Source organism: Mycteria americana, chromosome 2 (genome assembly GCF_035582795.1).
Source record: "Mycteria americana isolate JAX WOST 10 ecotype Jacksonville Zoo and Gardens chromosome 2, USCA_MyAme_1.0, whole genome shotgun sequence".
In the NCBI taxonomy this organism is placed as follows: domain Eukaryota; kingdom Metazoa; phylum Chordata; class Aves; order Ciconiiformes; family Ciconiidae; genus Mycteria; species Mycteria americana.
Window position 1 is genome coordinate 126,192,307 of NC_134366.1, and position 20,308 is coordinate 126,212,614.

A 20,308-nucleotide genomic window follows, 5' to 3' on the forward strand; every position below is an offset into this window, starting at 1 on the left:
TCCCTAAAACCTGCTACTCACTTGTGAAACTGTGGAGTTGAAGATTGATTCTATTACAGTCAGAATCACAAGAGTAGAAGATATGTGGAGCAGAATGGAAAGGAAAAACGTAAATCAACAATTGATCTTCTTGAAATGACAGCAGGAGAAATGGAAAATATCTAAGAGGTAAATGTAGCATTGATTAAGACAATTTATTTTTGTACAGAAAAGTGGAGCCTCAAAAAACAGAATCAAAGGAAAGAATTTGAGACTATTGCAACTCCCTCCTGGTGCTCAAAAGACATGAGAGGCACGCAATAATACTTTCTAAGGGGTTTTTTTCTAAATATTTTGGAGAGAAGAGTCTGATTGCAGCTCTGCACAACTGAAAACAAAACAAAACAAAAACATGAAGAATACAAAATACATCAATCCTATAAAGTCTGACAAAGGTGGAAATTAAATAATGACTCTTACAAGTTGCTACTGAAATTAACACTGAAACTTTATTAAACTTCTTTATTTGGTCAAATAGCAACCAACGTTGGAAAAGATATTAATCTATACTGGGAATAAGAGTACTTTCCCTGAATAAATGATATCGGCTATGTTTGCTATTTAATGATAAATGTTATAATGCAGGTAAGACTGCAGCTCCATTTTTTTTTTGATGAATACAAGCTATTGCAAAGATGCAGGCATTAGTAAAGATTTGTTTACATTTATGCCAGTGTTTGTGGGTTTTTTAAATAAGTATTTAAAGGGTAAAGTATATCCCCCACATAAAAACAAATGCAGTCTCTGACTTAGCAAAGCAGTATGGCAGGTTATCTTTGCTAAGCCAATTTTTAAAAACAGGGGAAATAGAAGAACAATCTTTACTTTGTAAAGCTAGCAAGGACACTAAAGAATAGCAGGGTATGTACCTGAGTTTAAAGTACAATGTTCAAGTTGCCTTTCAAAAGATGATATTGAAAAATCATTATTAAAAGACTGAATTTTTATGTCATGGATGTTTCAACAGATGGTAATTTGTGCTGCAGCTCTTTCTAGCAGATTTTTTGAAAGAATGTGATGAAATGTCATATGTTTTTGACATTTGGTTTTCATTAGAGAACTATTTCTCACCTGGTGCTGTTTGTCTCTTCATACGCTTTTGATGATTTGACAGCAATATTGACTGCAGCTTATATTTCTTTCACTAACTTGAATTTTTTTCCTTTTTAGTCTAATATTTCAAGTCAGTCTGTGTTTTATCCCCTAATTCTCCAATTAAATTGATATCACGGAACCTTTAATGGCCATTCTACAGTTAAAGCTGTATTGAGATAAAAAGTATGTAACCATAGGCATGGTGTTACATTTAACCTAAAACATCCTAGAACCAATCAACAAGGTGCATAATGGACAGAAGTCCTTAATTTGATAAGACTGGTAGGATACTCACTTAGAAGGATCTTGGTAACCACTTGGCTCTTTAACTGTGGTGGGTTGGCCCCAGCCAGCAGCCAAGTGCCCACACAGCTGCTCGCTCACCCTGCAGCAGGACAGGGGAGAAAACAGGAAGAAGAGGAGAGAGAAAACTCATGGGTCAAAATAAAGACAGGGAGAACGCTCACTAGTTGCTGCCATGGACAAAGCAGACTGGACTTGGGGAATTTAACTTACTTTATTGTCAGTTAACATAAACATTAAATTATTGATTCACATACTAGGAAACAAAAAGACAAACGTTTAGCCACTTGGCAAAACACCTTTCCTCTCTCTTTTCCAGGCTCAACTTCACTTCAGACACCTGTCCTTCCTGGTGTTATTGATGCAGGTTACACTTGGTTCTTCAGCTAGGCAACTATCAGTGCATAGTGGTTTCTCTCTGCTAACCCTTCCTTATCATCCGTTTCCTATGCTCCAGCATGGGTGCTCCATGAGCGACAGTCCCTTTGGGTGTGTGCTTGCTCTGCCATGGAATATCTCCTCCTCCTCTGACCTCGCTGTCCCCTCTGTTGTTTCTCACTCTTTTTTCCCCTCCTTGTCTCTCTCACTGGTGTTTTCTTAAATATGTTATCACAGAAGTGCCACCAGCTTGGCTGATGGGCTTGGCCGTGTCCTGTAGTGGATCCATTTTGGAGCTGGCTGGAACTGCCTGTGTCTGGCATGGGGCAGCCCCTGACCTCCTCCCAGAGAGGCCACCCCTGCAGACCACCCCACGCTACCAAAACCTTGCAATTTACACACAATACATTAGTATTTTTCTAAGCTGAAAGGAAAGGTTGTCTGGTATAAACAGGTACATAATAGTTATAGTTGACAACATAGATGCCAATGACAGTGGTTCTTCTTTGGATCTCTTCAGCACTGTCCAGGAAAAGGATATGAAAGTTACAGACCCCTGCAAAAAGTATCAAAAAAGATCAGCTAGTCTCCTGCTTAGAAGACTTCTCACATTGTAAAAGGAAGGTTGACAAAATAGTTAGCTGCAGTCCTCATAAACTTTGTACCTCACATATTTATCACAAGGACAGAGACGGCATTTTCTGGTAAACCACAGAAAGTTATTTTTCTTCATTTGGAATGCTTTATTTCACCACTTAAAAGAAAATGGTAGTCAGATAAGCAGGCTGCTTTCCCTCCTGGCTCATCAATATAATTTCTCACATACATGCTCACTGCTACTGACTGATGAAATGGGAGACCTACTGTACTAAGCCCACTGAGAGCAGAGACGGACATGATAGTTATGTAGCATTGAAATATGAGATGAGTAATGAAAAAAACTGAACTCAAACCAAGACTTTTTTTTTTCAGAGTGAGAGGGCAAGTACTGTGAAAGAAGAAAGCAAGGAATGCCTTGGAAATATGGATACTGAGTGACTCCTTTGGGGCAGCTGAGCACATAAGCATGAACAGGGGACACGAACAAGAAAAGTGAATAAAGTGGAAAGAAGATAAGGCATTTACATATGTTTTTCTTTATCTTCTGATGCACTCTTATGAGCATCCTACTGCTCATTGTCCATTTGTTGCACCAGTTCCAGGAAATACCAATCACCTCTGCATAAGTTAACAGATAAACTGTCAGTACTTAATCTCACAGACATGGATTCTGAATGGGAACTATTCTATCATTGATCAAAACCAGACCAAAGTGTTCAATCCTTTCTGACTTAAGAAAAAAAATCAATCAGATTTTGATACATTCCAACGTCTAGAACAACTTTTGTTTTCCATAACAGAAAAAAAAAAGAAAAAATGTTAGCAGTAGCCCTTTGCTTTGAAAATATATGACAAACACCTACACAACATAATCTCCAAAACTAGTGTATTTAATACTCTGTTTTCCTGCTGAGAAGTGGAGAAATTTGATTACTAAACATTTAAGAATTATAGCACCAATTCATTGTTCTGTGAAGAAATCGACAATGATGGTTCTTATAGCATATAGTCAGTATAATTAAACATCAATTTATGTTACTCCATGGAATGTCTGAAATATATAAAAATGTAAAAGTCTACAGAAGTTTTGCAGCTAATTAAGAATGTATTACTCACACAGAGCACAGGAGATGACAAAGAAGAATGCCTATGCATGTTCACTGATGTATAGTTTTATTTACTTGATAGATGGTGAGGCTCTTTCCATCTATCTTCTTAATCTGTATTTAGCTAGTTTCAAAGGAAAAGTTTTAAATTATAGATTGTAATCGTATGTTGGCATGGTACAGTACTGCATATCAATTCACTTTATGGAGCTGTTATGAAGTTAACCTACATACCACACTGACTGCGTGAATATTAAAATTCTGATTAAAAAATGTTGACCTGATTCTTTCTTTCTAGCTCATATTCTACCAGTCTTATACTAATGTAAATAAACTTAAATGAATAGATTTCAACTAGCATAAGACTGAGATAAGTATTTAGAACTGGCTCTGATACATATGCAAGGGGTGACTTTTCTAATGTGGCTTACTTTGGAAAATATTACCAGAGCATAATTCATATAATACAGAACAAAGACAACTTTTTTATTATATATATGTATACGATACATATATGTATATACATTATATATACATTATATGTATTATAGATATTATATACATCATATATACACTTTCACTTGTCTTGTGAACCGATATGAAAGATTTGATTCAATGTATTGCATTGATTTAATGATTGCAACAATTTTATAAATATCTGCATTTGTAAATAGTAGATGGCTATAAAGAGGAGAGGAGATGTATTTCCATATAGTTTTTGAGAATACAATGGGATTTGCTGTTCTTCAAGGAAAGCTGTTCTTATGAACCCTTTAGGTGTTCATAAATCTTCAGCTTACAGTCTCGCTGCAAACAGCAAGGTGTCTGTGCAGTTACAGCTTCTGTACTGAGCCTTATGTGAGTCGTTTCAGAGAGGATATAAAGCTCCAGGTGATTCCACAACAGGGCTGCATAGTACCCTTCTGTGCAGCCTCAGCTGCAGCTGCCTTCAATTTCCACCTGCCCTTGGGGCAGATGGCTTCAGAGCTCTTCTAGCAATGACCCCAGGCTGCCTGTTCTGCCCAGCGTTCCCATTACAGTGCCGTATTGAGGACACATGGAAATAGTTTGGACACTCAGTGTGCTGCTAAATGCTCTGTCTAAGACTTCAGGCGTCATATATTCCAAGAGTTTCCTGTGTGATCTGCTCCAAAATGTCCTGAATGAATTGAAGAGTGTAAATAGTTGTTGTATTTAAACACAAATCCAATCTTAAGGCCGCTCAATTAATGCAGTATACATTAGACTGCTGCTTCAAATAGGAATCCACAGACTATTCTTTATTTCCCCTTACAAGATTGACACAAAATTTTAGGACTGAGGACAGAGTTAAACAATGAACTTGGTAAGTAATGACCATAAATTCAATATCTGTCAAAACTGTATTTACTTCCTTCACTAAAATATTAGAAAGCTTATCATACCAAGAGAAATGCAGAAGGGCCAATCATATTGTATTCTTCATTAAACCAAAATTTTCCATGTGTCTAACTACTGAAATGCTTTTGTACAACCATAGATAACTTTCCATTTATGGTTATCATTCCATATTTGTAAAAATGAAAAAAAAACCAAACCAAAACCAGTTAAAAGAATTGCCTTGTCAGTACATGTAAATTGTGTTTATATATACACATATACATGTTTATATTTGTGTGCTCTTCTCTGTTTATATAATTTTATATAAACACTAAAATATATGCATATTTATGAGTAGCTGACATTGCATCTTGGAAAGACCTGAAGAATGTTTTAAAATATTTGCATATTCTGTTTTTACTTATGTGTGCATATCTTTTTCTATATATAGTGTGTGTGTGTGTGTATGCTTGAAATCATTCCTTTGTACACCTTAGAAATGCAACGACTACATGATGGGAAACTACTGCTTTGTTTATTGAACCTTGGCACTGCAGGGTTATATCTAACTGCATTATTCAAAAAAGAACTATAAGTTTTGTTATTTCTAGTTTTCATCAAAACAGAAATTCATTAAAGCGCAGATCTGGGAAACTGAAAGTTCTGTCTAGAAGCTAACATTGCATGGGTTGAAAATTTTAAAAAATCAACTTATCTTTTTCTGACTTGCTTTCCATATAATTTGTAATTTGCTAGTTTTCATTTATTCTTGATCAAGAGTCATAATTTTTACCAAATGAACCTTCATGTATGTCTTCAAATCATGAGGCAAATTTACTGCATCTAAGATTGAAGTGCATTTGAATCTAGGTCTCCAAAGACCTTGATCGTGTTTACCTACTGCAACCAAACATTGATATTTTATAAGGTCATATTCTTCAGCAGCATCAGTTTGCCTCTGATTGACAGTGTGGGAACATCCATTTGGTGGTTTTGCATCATGACAGTTTCTTTCCATATGTAGAAATATATAAAGGAGGAATAGATGGAACCTAGGAGACTGATAGTGGTTGTTAACTCAATATTGTCACTGAATCTGTATTTCAAAGACTTTGTGGAGGGTGTATGAGCTGAGGTAAGGAGGAGAAAGCGTCAAATTTGCCTCCTTTAATTATGATTCCCTTGGTCTTTATTAGAATCCTAACTTTTCTGTTGCTGATCTTTTTTCCACCAAAGCCAGCATTTTGATACTATGCAACATTTTAAGACTGTCATCCCTTGTGGCCATCTTTCTACCTCTGACTAACATTTGTACAGTACACAGTGCAAATTGCTTGGCATGTATTTTGAAAATCAATGTCAAAAGAACGACCATGCTATTGATGTGGGTATTCTTACACCCTGTGGCTCTTGGAATTGTTTAGAAAAACTCTCAAGCAACCTCCAAATACTGACTTGACAATCCTTAACTTTGACACAGCTTACATGTTTCATGCCTGCTTGTTTTACAGATGTTATCTTACCCTGATCTGGTTTTGAAAATGCACATTTAAAGCATGTATGTAAACACCCAGACCATAAAAAGTAGAAGAAAACTAACAGAAATAGAAACATGAGAAAGCTTCACTATTTGTTCACAGTCTGTGGCTTTTCTGCTATGATTGCTAAATAGGCATCTCAATAGGGAAATCCATTATTGGGGGGGGCAGGGGAGGATATAGACATACATGTATTGTTGAACTATTTAGCTCTAATGTTTAGGATTCTGGTTAGCTATTGTGATAAAAATAGAGCAAGGCGCACTGTCTCTGCTTCATTAGTCCTTCAGCAGACCTTACTTTCAATTTTGACCTATGAGGATTCATCTCCCTCAGTTTGCCTCGTGATCTTTCCAAGTTTCACTTTTTGACTGCCTTACATGAGAAAGGTTCACTAGAGAGCATTTTAAAAAGACACCAGTGGCAATCTCAATAAAGACAATCTGTTTGCCAGCCTTCTGCATCTCAGGCGGTATTTTCAAAAAAAGGAGCTTAAATTTAGGTTCTTAAAACCACATATCAACTTTTGCTTAATTTCTAAATAATGTCTATTAGACCTTTTTTTGGCCTTTTTTCTTCTCATCAACTTGTTTATCAGACTTGACCTGCATGGTAGAGGATCTAATTTTCAAGAATAGTAGTTGAAGAATCTTATAAATCAAGATTATTCTCATGCTTTGGTCTGTTCCCTAATGGCTGGATTAGGAACTACTGTGCAGATCTTCTCTCACTTTTTTAGAGCTACAAATAGCTAAAAATACAGAAAATTTGTTTATTTTCCTTTACCTTCCTTACCTAGTCAAACTAAATTTTGTGTTCTTGCACTGTTGTATAGTAGTGGAAATTTCCAGGTGTCAGTGCCCATACTGTTTAATGCTGAAGTACTTTCTCACTTCCCTACAGTCTCACGAACTATTAAGACAGTGAAGCCAGCTAGAAAACTTTGGTGTAGGTCCTCATAGATTTTGCTGTACAGAGCTAATGACAATATTTGCTAGAAGTTAAACTTTGTGCAGCCATTCATATATGTTTCCATTATTTTGCCTCATGGGATCCCTCAGAAGGAGTGTGTGAATATTTCCTTGGGTTTTTTGTTTTGACTAGAGCAGTATCTCACAAAGCAATTTTTATTTTAAGGCAGTGTAATAATGACAGGACTTAATACATGAGTGTACTACATTTGCTTCCAATTTGAAGTTCCTGACAAAATATATAACTACTTATCACTGAACCCTTTGGTGTGAACACATCTCTAACACACTGTTAATGTTAGCAAACCTACATTTGGAATCTCAAAAGCCTTAAGCTGATAATTTGCTGTATACTAAGAAGTTTATAGAACATAAATTGTTCAGTGAGTATGGATTTTTTCCTCTATTAGTACTAGCACCACCAAAGAGAATTCCTTTCTTGAACCCAATGAAGATTCTTTTTCTCCTTTGTCAGTTACACTTCTAGATTTATCAGCAGCAGTGAGAAATTATTCCTCAGAGGACAACACTTTTCTGTAAAGGAATCTAAAATCATATTTAAAAAAAGAAAACAAAACACAACACATTCCTAAGTTCAGCATTTAATATAACTTCATTTCCAATACCAGGGGACACTGAGTTTTTTTACAAAGTTATTTATTCAAAGAGAGCATGAGTATAAGGAATTCACTGCATTGACTAGAGTCAGCAGCAGTAGCCCTCTGAGCACTGGTTACATACAAGTATATGGGGCTGAAGCCAGGAGATAAAGACTTGATCTCACTAATATTTCTTTACTATCCTGTATCTATCACTTTATTATCATATATTACTTTGTGATTATGACCATATTGAATTCTATGGAATCTGGAATGTGAAAACAGATTAATTTACTTTGTAAAAATTTTGCAAATTAAACCAGATGTCTTGTTTCCTTAGGCTGGAAAAGACCTGTACAAGTTAACACTTCTACAAAATACATATATGCTGTCATTTGAGAGTGAAAACTGTCATTGTCACAATAGGTTTCACAATCCATTGTAGCGGAGATGCAAAAGGAGAGGAACTTATTCACTTATTTGAAAAAAGGAACAAGCCACGCAAAAAGAATTCAAGTCCTCCAAGATCAATGCTGGTTTTTAAATGTGTGAAATAAATATAAGGGAGTTTTTTTACAGTTAGAGCAACTTGGCTGCAAGTAAAATTAATAGCATAAAACAAATTGCAAGTAAAAATTATAACTTGGATAACACATTACTGAGGCAGAAGAAGACATCAAATTTATTTGAACAGCAGGAAAATAGAAAACTATTAGAGCATTAAAACCAGTGAAAAATCATATCAAATCTCTCATTAAAAACATAAAAATACTGATAAGATAAAGGTTGGTATCACCGGTACTAACCTCATTAACTGTAAATGTTGTGGGGTATAGTGGACTGTAGAAAGCTTTTTGGATATTTTGGTCACAGCCTGAATTTATCTTGTCTAGATGATTAATTTATGGAAGAGAACTACAGAAATGAACTAGTAGCAAGGAATAAAGAGTGGAAATTGCTGCATAAGGTGACATTTTATATACAAGCTTTTGTGTCATCGCACCCCATGGAACAAAGCTAGAAACATTCAGTGCAATTCCAAATCCCTTGTGGATTTTGACACTTAAATCGTCCTATTTTGGCCTGCTGTGCAAAGTGTTGTCACAATTAAAAGGTTCCAGAGAAGTATATCTTACTTCTGCACAGATTATAAAAATATTGCTGGAAAGCAGCTTTAAGAATGAAAAGACAGAAGACATGAACCTCTCCTACCACAGGAAATTAAGTAATGGATATTTATGAGCACAATGATTGCGAAGCTCATCAAAGATATAGTGCATATGTGTAATCACAAAAACTCTCACACCCATGCCTTATCCATCCAGTATGGCTCTAGTAAGGTAATTGTATATAAACACTAAAATGATCTAAGCCTCTATATTGTTCTCTAACTGACAAATTGATTAGAAGTGCAGGCCCATTTAAAGCATTCTTAATGTTATCTTTTCTATAGAACATTTTTCAAGCTCAGCTGTCAAGAACACTTGGTAGATGGACATTTTAATCAGGGCCATTAAGCTTCTTGCTTGATGATCTTGAGAGTGATTGTCTAGAGTCTGTTGCTAATGCTCATCAGTTACACTTTCAGGTTATGCTAGACACACTAGAGTGTAACAGTCCTGAAAAGTATCTCCAAGAACAGTCATTATTTCCTACATGGAGGACAAAGTTAAGAGATCTGTTCTGTACAGGGAGAAAAGCCTAAATTAGGGACATTTTAAATGGAAAATCAGCATCACCATTAGTGCACATACTAGACCTGGTTAAAAACTCTGACACCTTTAGGTAGCAGAATGGACAAAATTTCTATTATTATTGGAAAATGTCCATAAATTTTTGGTTTATTTTAAGATTTTGGTTTTTACTTTAATCCATAGCTATGAGACATCTATCTTGAAATCCAACTGTCAAGTTCGTTCACGTCTCTTTTATTTCAATATTTTATTTTTCAAAATTCCTTTTCAAAAATTTAATTTTCAAGATATATTTCAATGAATTTTATTTCTATAAATTTCTTCACTGAAAGGGTTATCAAGCATTGGAACAGGCTGCCCAGGGAAGTGGTTGAGTCACCATCCCTGGAGGTACTTAAAAGACATGTAGATATGGCACTTAGGGACGTGGTTTAGAGGTGGACTTGTCAATGTTAGGTTTACAGTTGGACTCAATGATCTCAAAGGTCTTTTCCAACCTAAATCATTCTGTGATTCTATGATTCAAAACACGAAGGATAAGTTGTATATATCCACATTTGCATATCATTGGTAGGGAGGGTGATGCTCTAATTAAAAGAGTGGATTTTTGTTACCTACAGTGGATTTATTGGTTTATGAATCAGGATGTCAAGCAGAGACCTAAGAGAAAGAATCTACATTTGGATTATATACATATGTTTGTATATATATAGGAGTGTGGTGCTTACATTTACTTATTTTTATAAATTTACTTGCTCACAATAATGTTAAGTGTTCTTATTCTTAATTTATAGAACTTCATTTATAGGTCTCCATTTTGCATAAAATACAGAAGAATAGACATTCTTAATTTCTGCAGAACAAAATGTTTGAAAAGTCACTCAAAAACCTGAAAACCAGATATATAATTAATTAGAAAGTCTTGTGAACATTTAATCAATGTTAGAAGTTAAAAACATTTGGTGTCAGCTCTTTCCAGTTCTGAGATGCTAGGAAGGGACCGGCTGTTGATGGCCCACTGAGTTATATTCTTCATAAATCTCACACTGAGAGTAATTGTTTTCTGCAGGTAACCCATGTATGTTACTCCCAAGTTGTTATCATTAAGCTTCCATGTGAAATAGAATTAAAAAAGGGTAAAGAAGAAAACAGAGTTTACAAAAGGAAAGACTTCAGATTTTTGACAGTTCATCATTTAAAGACAGTACTTGGAAAAGACACTGATCATAAAATCAGTAAATTAGAGTTAGAAAAAGGCTAATAACTCTTATGAAAAGATACAACAAAGCTTTGAAACACAAGACTTGATGCTCAGTGGATGCATCCTGAGGAGACAATTTGCACTGCCTTACATAAGCACCCATAGGGGTAACTGACACTTCTAGAAGGCTTGTGAAGCCTAGGAACTCCCTAGGATTTTGATAAACAAGACAAGCTGTGCTTAGAGGAAGTTAATGTTAGTAGTCTATAAGCCCTTTCCATAGCTTAATTATTTTGCTGTAAAGAATTATCAGTTACAAACACCAATGCTGATTTCTAGTAACTACTAAGGAAAACAATGGATGTCACAAAATGTTATGCCCAGTTCCAAAAGCAATGTTGCTGATAGCTAGAGGTTCTTTAGTTCAGACAAAAAAATAAGAACAAGAATAAAAATAAAAATAGGCCAGTGGGGGAAAATGGAGAAAGTGTCTGTAAAGAGGATTTTAAGTAAACTGTCAGTTGGTTTACCATGAAGTTGTAATACACTATGGAGAAGGAAGCATGTGGTGCAGCTTCTTCCATTTTTGTCATTACATGGAACAGAGTGCCAGTCTGATAATTCCCTGCAGCAAGCTTGTAGGAATAGGTAATGATATGCAAAATTATTCACAAACCCATTCTGATAGAGGCCTGTGAGATCTCTCGTTGGTCCTCAAAGGTGGATAGGAGTAAGCAAGTTGCGGAAGGATTAGATCAGGCAAGTACTGTATAGACTTAGTTGCCTCCTTGAACAGCCTATTTTGGTACCGATCCTTCAGGAAGGATGACAAGCTCCTCTCATTGGTCAAACTTCCAGTGAGAGGGTAGAGAGGAATTTGATTTCACTTTTTGTCAGGTTAAATAGCATTCTTCCTTGCATGCAATCTTGTAAAATAGCCCCCAAAAATCTGCTAAAATTGACAATAATAGATCTGCAAGTAGTCCTGTATGGGAGTACACAGGGAAATGTATCTCCAGCATATATGTATGCAAAGTCAGACCTAGTTATAATGCAGATAGCACATTGTGCAGCTGCATAGCCACCTCTCTGTCAAATGACTGGGAACACTCATACCATGCTGACTGACTAATGCAGAAGTAAAAGCTGCCTGGGTTCTCTGGTAAATCCAAGCAGTTCTTTGCTTCAATAATCAAAAGTAGCAAGGCAGTCCAGTTTGCACTGTATAATCAATTTTTACACTGAAAGATTGCATTTTTTCTTGGTGGGTTTTTTTTTTCATAAAAAATGAATAAGTATAGGGCACATTATAAATAATACCCCAAGATCTTGAGGAGAAAAACAAAAAAAACAAACAAAGACAAAACAAACAAACAAACAAAAAAACAAAGAGAAAAGAGAGGACAAGAAGAAAGAGAACTGCAAGATAATACCCTATAGTTATAAATACTTCTAGCAAAGAGAATCCTATAGCATTGTACCAAAGGCAGTACTTTCTCTTCAGGTGAGGAATGTAGGGTTCTTCTGCTACCGAAGCACAGCAGTTTCTACTGCATCTTTTACCGCAGGAAGAAAGAGAGGCCATTTTAAAAATGAAGGTGAAGAATGAGTGAATATAATGTACAGCAGTTTTCCAAGATTCAGCAAGGACCTTTCATGAGAAGCTACTTCCAATGTTGCTGAAAATGCAAGGGATAAGTGGAGGAAAGAAGGAAAACCAGAACTGACGACACCGTGACCCCAGGTAAACCATAGCTTTTGAAGGAGCTCAAGTCATCTTGTCTTATTTAGTTGAAACAGAGACACTTCAAAGATCATGGTTCTCCCTAGTTACACAACGAGGGTTTAAAGTGATGCTGAATCAAAGTCAGGGATTTCCAAGTGTCCAAAATAACTTCTTGCAAGGTCTAGGATTTCCTTGGAGACTTTATTTTGAAGTGCTGGATCCTGTCTGGCTGAGACACTTTGACAAGCTGGTAACCCAGGTGCAATTGGATCTATGGAGATACTGATTGTAGTCGTTAAGAAATTAGTTCTTGTAATGGTGTAACGGCAAAACTTTGCTCATGGTATGACAGAAATGTACACGAATAAAGAGACAATGTAACTCCAGTGCAGTATGTTTTGAAACATTACACAGGCAGTGGCTTTTAAAATGTCTGCCATTGAAAGTAATGGATTTCATTTGCTTTTAAGCTCTGTTGTGGAGGGCAGGAATCAATAATGCTCCTCTCCATTAAATCAAGACTGTTCCTACTTTCTGGTATTCCTTTCAGTATTGCCCATAATTTTATTACTCCGTGCTTTTCTCACAGGCTTCAGTAATTGACTGGCAAAACTAGAGCATTTAGGAAAGTTTTTTGCACTTGGCATCAAGAGACACAGAGTTCCTAAGCTCATTTCATTTGTGACTCTTGAAAGCTTGCAGTCAAGTCATGTCTCTCCAGCATGAAGCTCCAAGGAATTGCACAGTAAAGCTCGAAGAGCAGAGGAAAGCTAAAAGAGAGATAGAAAAAGCAAGGGGGACTAAAAGGGGATACAGGCAACACAGAAGCAACAGACAGCATAAGCTTCAAAAGGGAAGACATAGAATCTCGTGATACACAGGAAAATCAAAAAAGAAAACAAAAGGTAACATTTTGGTGCTCACCTAACCTTCAAAAGGCAGTCTACAGAGGCACTGAAAAGTGTGCTTACAGCTATGCCCACCTCTGAGATTTCATCTTGTATGAAAGGTGTAGATTGAGATGAATAATAAGATTGTCCTTTCAGGACAAAGACTCTGCCTATCAATCAGTTAAAAAAATAGACCCAAACCAACAACAACAAAAAAGCAAAACAAACCCTAAACAACAATAAAGAAATCTAAACAATCCCATGTTTATCATTGATTCAGTTAAACACATAATTAGCTTTTTTCTTTAATGTTTCAGGCAGCTTCGCTTTTCTGACTGTTCCTGCTTTGCTGTCAGACACTCAACTCTCTTTAATACAAAGTGTCCCCAGGACACCTATCCTTTACCCAGAGTATACCCCGGATACCTGTCCTTTGGAACATTTAGCCTTTACAGTGTATCTTCCTTTCTGTTGCGGAAAATGAAACTTGCTCCTTTCTGCATGTTGCCATCATATGTTCGGATCAGTAGAATTCATATGTCATTTTCATTTTCAACAGTAGCAGCGCACAGTGAGGTACACAGCTGGTGCCAGGAAACCAGTTTCCCATTACTGTTCTCTGATGGGAGCTTGTTAGTGACACTGTGCACTCTTCCACTGAGCCACTGAATTATAATGAGCGTGTAGAGCCCAGTTCTTCCCCCAGTGTCATCAATGACAAAACACCCACAGACTGTACTGAAACCTATGTAAAACAATTTGGCAGTATCAGGACCTTGCCTTTTTAGATTTCATTTTTCTTCTTCTGAATCACCCGTATAATGGAAAAGAAAAATAATAGCCAAACCTGGACAAGAGGTATGTGAAGGAAGTAGTATAATGCTTTTTATGGGACAAGAATGGCTAAGTGAAGTTTCAGATGAGGTTATGGTCAAGGGCCAGGACCATTAGGGCTGCCATTAGATGGCTCTTCCATGTGCTCAGAGCCAGACTGTCCCCCTGACATCATGAGTCAAGAGTTGTCCCATCAATAAATACACACTTTCAGAGCATTTTCGATCGAAATAGGAAAGAAATTAAGGGGAGAAAAAAAGGAAGAAAGGCAAGAAACTGAGCAGTGGACTGGAGTTAAAGGAACAACTTCTAAGAAATCTCTTCTAAGAGTAGGATTGATTTCTTGTTGTATTGCCCTTAAATAGAACTGAGCTACAAAAATGCCCTTGATTTTGCTCTTTACTCTGCCACCTTCTTAATACTGTGAAGGTCTTTCCAGTGCATGTTGTACCTCAGCAGTGTTAAAATGTTTCAAACAATGTGACTAGTTCCTAGTTTAAATAGAAGTCAATTTCTTACCACACCTGGACAGATGCTCATTCTGCTGTAAGGAGACATGAGAACCAGTACTGGCAGAAAAGAATTAAGGTTGTTATCACAGGATGGTCAAGTCTGTACTTTCGAGTATGTCCCATCAGTTTACAGATTCTCTCAATACTAGGTCTTGCTCTAAAACATGAGAAAGTGATTCTTAAGAAGTTATGGGAAATAAAAATAATAACTAAAAAGGCAACAAAAGTAGGTCACTTGCAGAATGAAAAATCTAAGAAAAGAGCCAAAGGTTTCTTACACTGGCCTGAAATGAATACACACATCGAAGAACATAAAGCCTGTTGAAACCACAGAGTAGGTCAAATAAAAGAATCTATTTTGATAGTGCAGAAAATTTTATCTCCTTGAAACAAACACGATACAGATTATATGAGGTCTGTGGGGGGAATAAAAAAGCTTTGTACTTCTTCTACACTATTATTCTCACTTCCCTGAGGTAGTCTCACTTGCAAATGCTTCAGTGAAAGAGAAGTTAACATACACCAAACCTATCATACCAAAATCTTGTGAAAAGGCAACATATCAAACTTCTGAACACAAATCATACTTCCTAAAACATCAACTCATGTAATTTTCAGAGAAGTAGGAGTTTAAGCACATCACTGATAGTATTCATAATGTCTGGTCTGGCAGGTAATTAGAAACGTCAGTCAGAGAGAGAATTTGCTAACAGGTCTGTGGACTAAACCTCTGATTAGTTTTTAACACTGACATTAAGAAACAGAATCACTGAACTAAGAACCGTTAGTTGTCAACATATTGTTCAACAGACCTAAAAATAAGCGTGGTTTCAATGTTAGAAATCTGATATTAGAATCACTGGGGACTTGTAGATAGAAACATAAGGTAAAACAAAATGTTAATCTGATTTGGGATTGAAGGATCTACCATCAGTTCATGAAAATAATGCCATTAGGGCTACAAGCAGAAGAAGAATCACAGGGAATAGTCCTGCAGTCAAATAAGAATTTCACCATTGAAGCACAACTTATGGCAGTATATGCTGCCCTTTCCCAAATACTAAATTGGAGAAAAAGTGGCAGATAGACATTCTCAGGGAATAACTTCAGCAACTTGACACATGTCAACCCCACAATATGCACAAAATGAGAATGACAGACTTCCTACTGCTTTACAGCAGTTCTGAGGTCTCAGGAATGATCTGTGGACCTTAGAGTCGTAGAATTATTCTGGTCAGAAGGGATCTCAGGGGGTCCCTAGTGCAGCCTCCTACTCCAAGCAGGGTTAACACTCAATGACTAAGCTGCTCAGAGCTTTGACCACACAGGTCTCGAAAACCTCCAGGTACCTCTGTTCCATAAACTCTCTGGACAACCTGCTCAAATGCTTAATTATCTTCAGGGTGACAAATTTTCCTTATATCCAGTTGGAATGTTCCCAATTGCAATTTATGATAGCTATTGCTCATTCTCTCCCTGACCTCATTTGCACTTCAGTGAAGAGCCTGGTCCCATCTCCTTGATGACCTCCCTGTAAGTATAGGAGGACTGCTGTTAGGTCCATTCAAAGCCATCTCTTCTCCAGGTTTAGTAAGTCCCAGTTTCTCAGCTTCTCCTCACAGGATAAGGGCTACAGCCCCTGACCAGATGAACTTGCTTCCATTTATCAAAACCTTTATTGCCCTGGAGCTCCCAAAAGTGAATGCAATATTTCACATGTGACCTAGCCAATGATTTTCAGAGGGAAATAATCATGTCCCTCAGTATACTGGCTGCAGCTTTCTGAAGAGGATTATTTCATCCCAGGTACAGGACTTTGCATTTGTCCTTGTTGAATTCCATGAGGTTCATATCAGCACATTCCTCCAGCCTGTTTACGTCCTTCTGAACGGCTCTTCTGTATCTCCAGTTTGGGGTTGTCCCCAGACTTCATGAGGGTGCACCTCATCTCCTCTTCTAAGTTAAAGATATTGAACAGGATAAAAGATGGTCCCATCTTGAATGGTCCCTTGAATGGTCCCAGAATTCACGCCTGAGGAACTCTGCTAACTCGCAAAATATGAACCATTAACCACCACACTTTGAGTCTAACAACCCAGCCAGATTTTAACCCATCTAGTAGTCCCCTCATCTAAGATCTTAATGTCCTAACTTGGATACAGGGATGCTGTGGGAGACCATGAGGAAAGTCCTGCTGTAGCCGAGACAAACAACATCCACTGTCATTTCATCTCTTCTTCAACTCTTCTCTCATCCACAGTCATTTCATCATAAAAGGTGACCAAGTTCATCTGGCAAGGTTCACCCTTGGTCAGCCTATGTTTGGTATTCCCAAACACCATTTTCTCATTCATGTACTCAGAAATGGCTTTCAAAAGGCAAAATCTTCCTCCACACACAAAATCTTATAGTGATTAATTTTAACACATTTTGCTTTTAAAATCTAGTTGGAATTAAGAATAGGAGATATGGAAATGCAAAGAAGATTTTAATGCAAATACACTGAATCAATAATCCTCCTCTCAGAATAAGGTGCTTTTCAATGCAGCAGCTTGATTTGGTTGTGTGGTACTCAAGGGAGTGAGAAATGGGGAGCAATTAAAAAAGCTACAAAAAAATTCTTATCCATCTTTTCTCCCTTTTCATTTCTTATTTCTTTTTCTCTTTCTGAGTATTCTGTCTTTCTGAAGAGAGTAGTATGTTCTTTGGACCTGTGAAGCTGGGTACAAGAGACATAAGTCCAAAGCAAGATCTCAAGCCTGAGGGTAGATTCAGAAATGTTAGGGATGGAAAAACATACCTTTGCAAGCTAAATGTCTGTGTGCTTGAAGGTACCACAGGGACTGAAAGAAGTCCTTGTTAGCACACCATGCACAGGCACAGATGGGATTTTTTTACCAAAGCTTCGCAGAACTATCTAGGCACTGGAAATTGGAGTAAGAATTTTGGCACTAAGTTTAATTTCGTCAGAGCCGGGGCCAGTGTTTTTACAGATTGCTGAATAGAAAGAGTTTGAAGTGTAAGTATGAGAATTTTTGTTGGTGGCAGATAGTGGGTTTGCATGAGTGCATATATGTGTATATGTAAACATGGCATGGAGCAAATACCTACAAAAAGTCAGAGCCCTGTATAGAACAGCAACACTCATGTAATTTGAGAGCCACACATGTAATGCATAATTTTTGAATTCACAAATATGAAGCTAGCAGAATTTGGCACTCTTTGTTAGTTTAAACCTTAAAAGTGCTTTTATCTGGGCTTGCCTGCACTAATATTTTGATTCTCTGCCATCCCTTTAGTCACTGAGTGGGTCAAATTCCACAAAAATCTTAATAGATTATACTTTTAAGTAATCCTCAAGGTTACTTTTTTGACAATTTTTCATTGACAGGCCCAAGCCACGGGGCACAGGCAGCCATGGAGCTACCACAGCCTTTGCCATGAGGAGCTAGGGAGATGCCACCTCCCTCAGACAGGGCTGCATGGTTTTGGGGCTCCCTATGCACTTTCCTTACAGCTTTCCTGATCACCTTGAGAGGCAGTGATGAGTGACATCAGCCCACTCTGGCCTCCCCTGTGCTGAAACAGACTCTGTTTTTCAGTCTGACTTTAACATGCTCCATTAGATTTCAGTAAACAAGTCTGTTTATGAGCCTGGCAAACCTAGAGAACAGTTTAAAACTATGCTCAAAGAAATTTATTCCCAGTCAACCTATCATATGTCAGGGAGTCCCATATATTGCGCCCATTCATGACTCCCAAGTCTCCATTTAATTCTTATCTCTTGAGGCCATGTATCTCAGAAGAACTCTCCTCTGTACTCTGGAATATTTTACAGAGAAAACGATTTAAAAAAAGAGGTTTTATTGATTCCTTTAATTCTTGCAATGGTCCTTTTGGTTATGAATTGCTCTTTTCCTCTTTTTATGTTGCTGTTATCCAGCCATGTAGCTGATAGTCCAGTTTCTCCCTGTAACCTCTCCCATGCTGCCTGTATCTTTCTTCCTCAGGGCTCTTACTGCTTTTTCTGTTGCTTACTGATCTTCCACCCAGAACATCCTCTGTTTGCAACAGGTTTGGTATTGCTCTACATATGCTCATATACGTATGGGACTTCATATCATTGCTGGACTGAGCAACTCAAATATGCTCAGTAGATATGCTCCAGATCAAATCCTTATAAAATATGCTGATTGTACATATGCTGTCTACAACAAGAAAGGAATGTCAGAATAGCAGCAGGAGCAATTGCAAATAAAGGTTTCTCCATTTCAGTCACTTTTGAATACACCCTAAAAAAAGATATTAAATTTATGTTTGGGATATTTTCAATAGTCACAGGAATATTATTGCCACAACTACACTGCAGCTCCCTTGAATTCATGACTTCTATTGCTAGAATTAATGCTACATGAGAAAATACAAAGGCTAACCAAATAGACCAATAGACCTTTAGATATTTGCACTTCCCTATATTTGATCTTTTCTGGAAATGAATTTTCAGTAATTTCTCATTTTCAATAACTGATTTTCATCTGGAGAGTGCTTCAGATAAGACATAATGGTGTTACAAATGTGCACTGAATAAAGTCTGAGTGAGATTCCAAATATCCCTTTTTCAGTTAGAAACAACTTTCCTTAATGTTGAGGGGAACATATCATTAGCTGTACCTGGATTCAAAACTGTGTGGCATTTTAAAACTTGTGTTCACAGAAACAACTGGATGGAAGCAGACCTTTACATTTACCTCCAGCTTTTGTTTATTTCATATTTGTTTCATTGTCAGGAACAGTCCACCATTAGCAATAATAACATATTATGAGCACACACAAAAATATTAATTCATATATGGAAGTCACATCTTCTATCTTGTTTTTTTCTTGTACGACATAAAATTAATATCTCAGGATAAATAAAAATTTGCATGATATGAGAAAACTAAAGTGAACAAGCTGATTCAATACTTTAAATTAGTTGGTATTTTAACTGGACTGAGTCATAATTTCAAAATTTATTAATATAGTACAGCTGGAAAAATAAATACAACCTGTTGCTCTTTTAAAATATCATTTCCATATCTCAGTTGCAAAACACCACAGCTTTTTGTTGGACTTTATTCTTTGCTGATATACACAGTAGCAAGAACAGAACTATAGTTTTGAAATGTCATCTATATAAGTAATTAAGACATCAAAGAAAGAAAGAAAGAAAAAAAAAAGGAAAGAAAGAAAGAACAGTGTCCCGGTAAACTAAGTGCAATAGCAGTTAAATTTTATTTCCATAGAAGTAGGTGGTGTGACTGTAGGAATATAGTTTGGAAATAATGCTGTTTTCATTCCTTTGCAAATTTTAGGTCTACCACATAGGCTGGAAACTTGCCTTACTAATGAGAGCCAAGAGGAAGAAAATAATCTAGTCTGTGAAGCAGAGTTAATCATGTGAATGTTACTAAACCATATTGA